This window comes from Cervus elaphus, chromosome 20 (genome assembly GCF_910594005.1).
Source record: "Cervus elaphus chromosome 20, mCerEla1.1, whole genome shotgun sequence".
Taxonomy (NCBI): Eukaryota; Metazoa; Chordata; class Mammalia; order Artiodactyla; family Cervidae; genus Cervus; species Cervus elaphus.
In genome coordinates this window covers 23,971,751-23,976,335 of record NC_057834.1, presented here as the reverse complement: position 1 = coordinate 23,976,335, position 4,585 = coordinate 23,971,751, and the positions used below count along the sequence as shown (strand labels likewise).

Below are 4,585 nucleotides of genomic sequence, written 5' to 3'. Positions count from 1 at the left end.
ATAACATACAAAGGAACTCCCATCAGATTATCAGCTGATTTCTCAACAGAAACTCTACAAACTAGAAGGGAATGGCACGATATATTTAAAGTGATGAAAAGGAAGAAACTGCAACCAAGTTTACTCTACCCAGCAAGACTCAGGTTCAGATTTGATGGAGAAATCAAAAGCTTTCCAGCAAGCAAAATTTAAGAGAATTCAGCACCACCAAACCATCTTTACAACAAATGTTAAAGGAACTTCTCTAGGCAGGAAACACAAGAGAAAGAAGAGACCTACAAAGAATTAACCCAAAATAATTAAGAAAATGGATCATACATATTAATAATTACCTTAATGTAAAAGGATTAAATGCATCAACCAAAAGACATAGACTGGCTAGGTGGATGAAAACATGTGCAGTTATACACTTCTACTTCCCACATCACTCTACCTAACCCCCTAAATTGTGTGTAATTATTTTATAAAGTGAAAGTCGCTCAGTTGTATCTGACTCTTTGAGACCCCATGGACTATACAGTCCATGGAATTCTCTAGGCCAGAATACTGGAGTGGGTAACCTTTCCCTTCTCCAGGGGCTCTTCCCAACCTAGGGACTGAATCTAGGTCTCTGCACTGCAGGCGGATTATAATTGCAAGCCATAATGGAAACATGATTAGCCTGACAGTATACTGTAATTATCTTTTATCTTTTGTCTGGCTATTAACTGTGAAAACTTTTAATTTTGTGATTCAGTTTAGTTCAGTTCAGTTGCTCAGTCATGGCTGACTCTTTGCGACCCCATGAACTGCAGCACGCCAGGCTTTCCTGTCCATCACCAACTCCCGGAGCTTACTCAAACTCATGTCCAACGAGTTGGTGATGCCATCCAACCATTTCATCCTCTATTATCCCTTTCTCCTCCTGCCTTCAATCTTTTCCAGCATCAGGGTCTTTTTCAATGAGTCAGCTCTTCGTATCAGGTGGCCAAAATATTGGAGCTTCAGCTTCAGCATCAGTCCTTCCAACGAATATTCGGGATTGATTCCCTTTAGGATAGACTGGTTGGATCTCCTTGCAGTCCAAGGGACTCTCAAGAGTCTTCTCCAACACCACAGTTCAAAAGCATCAGTTCCTCGATGCTCAGCTTTCTTTATAGTCCAACTCTCACATCCATACATGACTACTGGAAAAACCATAGCTTTGACTAGACAAACCTTTGTTGGCAAAGTAACATCTCTGCTTTTTAATATGCTGTCTAGGTTGGTCAGAGCTTTTCTTCCAAGGAGCAAGCATCTTTTAATTTCATGGCTACAGTCACCATCTGCAGTGATTTTGGAGCCCCCAAAAATAAAGTCTGTCACTGTTTCCATTGTTTCCCCTTCTATTTGCCAGGAAGTGATGGGACTGGATGCCATGATCTTAGTTTTCTAAGTGTTGAGTTTAATTTTGTGACTATGTAACTAATACTCATTTTAATACCATTGTGTCATGATTGGTTAACAGAAAATAATTGACTTCTATATCACTAAAACAACCATTTAATGGAAAAACCTGTAAACACTTTTAAAAATCCAGATGCACAGTAGAATTATCTTGGAAATTTTTGAAAAATACAAATGCCAAGGTATTGTTTTATTTTCTCAAAAGCTCCAGAGGTAATTCTAATGAACAGTCATGTTTAAAAACAACTGGACTATATGATGACCTTTTACTTTTATCTAGTTTGTTTCATTTTTTTCTATTTTATATTCAATGCTCCCATTTCATTAAGTTTATGTTTTCCAATTTCTCCATCTTTTTTTGTTGTTGTTCTTTCTCAAGGCTTTATCAAGTGTAGTAGAAAAGCTTTTATATATGTATGTGTGTGTGTATATATATATATATATATATATATATATATATATATATAGTAAGTATAATATATATATTTTAGAAAACTTATAAATTTTTACCTAGCTAAAAAATTTATGACATTTTGAGTCTACTTGTTTGACTTAATATAAGTGGAATACTAGATTTGTAATTTATAGTCACTCAAAACTTTGATATAGTTCCATTTATTTTGGCATCTAGTATTACTGCTAAAAGTCTAGAAAATGTATTATTTTAGTGATTTTTTAAAAAATATTTGAATGAGAAACTTCTAGGGCTTCCCTGATAGCTCAGTTGGTAAAGAATCTGCCTGCAGTGCACGAGACCCTGGTTCGATTCCTGGGTCAGGAAGATCTGCTGGAGAAGGGATAGGCTACCCACCCCAGTATTCTTGGGCTTCCCTTGTCGCTCAGCTGCTAAAGAATCCACCTGCAACGTGGAGACCTGGGTTCAATCCCTGGGTTGGGAAGGTCCCCTGAAGAAGGGAAAAAGGCCTACCCACTCCAGTATTCTGGCCTGGAGAGTTCCATGGACTTTATAGTCCGTGGGACCACGAAGAGTCAGACATGACTGAACGACTTTCACTTTTACTTTCACAGTATTATTAACTAAAGTACAGATTTTGTTCAAATTTCAGAAAATTTTATACTAGTGTCCATTCTCTTTTCATTTTTCTTCTGTTACAAATATTTTTTAATTTTCCTTGTTATGTCTCCTTAGAAACACCCATTATTTAAAAGTGGACATTTAATTTCCAAATACATGGGGTTTTTGGAGTATCTTTATATTAATTTCTCATTTTTTATATTAATCTCTCATTTAAATGTTTCTTTCTCTGCAATTGCTCTCTGTGGTTTTTTAGTCTTTTAACCTTCTTGAGGCTTTCAATAGCTCAATCAAAGATCTCTCTGGCTAAATCAAAGATTTCTGTGGCTAAATCAAAGATCTCACATTGCACTTGAAAATATGTGGGTTATTTTCAAGTATCTTTTGATATTGATTTCTAACATAATTCCACAGTGATAAGGGAACAGACTGTGTATACTTCTTTTATGTCTCTGGATATGTTTCTGTGTCTCCTGGTTTATAGTCTGTGGAAACTTGAATACATTTGTACCCTTTTGTTGTGTGAAAATTGTATAAATCTTAATTATGTTGAATTGGTTCGTAGTGCTTTTCAGGTCTACTATATCCTTCTACTTTTCTGACTATTCATTCTATTAATTTTTGAGGGTTTGATATTGAAACTCCAACTAAAAACCTTAATTTATCTACTTGAAATAATAATTGTTATAGGGGAACTACATGCAACTTTGTTCTGTATTTTCCAAGTCTCCTGTAAATGTATCACCATGCTTTCATAATTTAAAAAATTTTTAAAAATTAATTAAAAAATAAAACCCCAATCTGATCACATTCATTTCTTGCACAAAATTTCTCAGTGGCTTCCAACTGCCTATAGCAGCATAGTCCAACAAAAATATAATGTGAGCTGAACACATAATTTTAAAGGTTCTAGAGTCCGAGTGGTGAAGAAGGCAATGGTACCCCACTCCAGTTCTCTTGCCTGGAAAATCCCATGGACGGAGGAACCTGGTAGGCTACAGTCCTTGGGGTCGCTAAGAGTCGGACACAACTGAGGGACTTCACTTTCACTCTTCAATTTCATGCATTGGAGAAGGAAATGGCAACCCACTCCAGTGTTCTTGCCTGGAGAATCCCAGGGACGGGGGAGCCTGGTGGGCTGCCGTCTATGGGGTCACACAGAGTCGGACACAACTGAAGCGACTTAGCAGCAGCAGCAGCAGAGTCCGAGTGGAGTGAGCCAGCTGAGTGGTTGTGTGGGTGCGTCCCGGAGATGGGTAGCGCTTGCAGCATGGCTGACCAACTGACTGAAGAGCAGATTGCAGAATTCAAAGAAGCTTTTTCACTATTTGACAAGATGGTGATGGAACTATAACAACAAAGGAATTGGGAACTGTAATGAGGTCTCTTGGGCAGAATCCCACTGAAGCAGAGTTACAGGACATGATTAATGAAGTAGATGCTGATGGCAATGGCACAATTGACTTCCCGGAATTTCTGACAATGACGGCAAGAAAAATGAAAGACACAGACAGTGAAGAAGAAATTATAGAAGCATGCCGTGTGTTTGATAAAGATGGTAGTGGCTACATTAGTGCAGCAGAGCTCCACCATGTGATGACAAACCTTGGAGAGAAGTTAACAGATGAAGAAGTTGATGAAATGATCAGGGAAGCAGATATTGATGGAGATGGTCAAGTAAACTATGAAGAGTTTGTACAAATGATGACAGCAAAGTGAAGACATTGTACAGAATGTGTTAAATTTCTTGCACAAAATTGTTTATTTGCCTTTTCTTTGTTTGTAACTTATCTGTAAAAGGTTTCCCTCTACTGTCAAAAAAAATGTGCATGTATAGTAATTAGGACTTCATTCCTCCAAGTTTTCTTCCCTTATCTTACTGTCATTGTCCTGAAACCTTATTTTAGAAAATTGATCAATTAACATGTTGCATGTGGCTTACTCTGGATATATCTAAGCCCTTCTGCACATCTAAACTTAGATGGAGTTGGTCAAATGAGGGAACATCTGGGTTGTGCCTTTTTTTTTTTTTTTGAGTAATTTTCTTTAGGAATTTTCAGCATGTTGTTGTTGAAGTGTGGAGTTGTAACTCTGCATGGACTATGGACAGTCAACAATATGTAC

The 4,585-nt window shown here is 37.3% G+C and overlaps 1 pseudogene; it reads left to right on the top strand.

Annotated features, from left to right (window-relative positions):
• Nucleotides 1–3,691: 3,691 nt before the first annotated feature.
• Nucleotides 3,692–4,272, top strand: LOC122677305 (annotated as a pseudogene).
• The last annotated feature ends 313 nt before the right edge of the window (nt 4,273–4,585 follow it).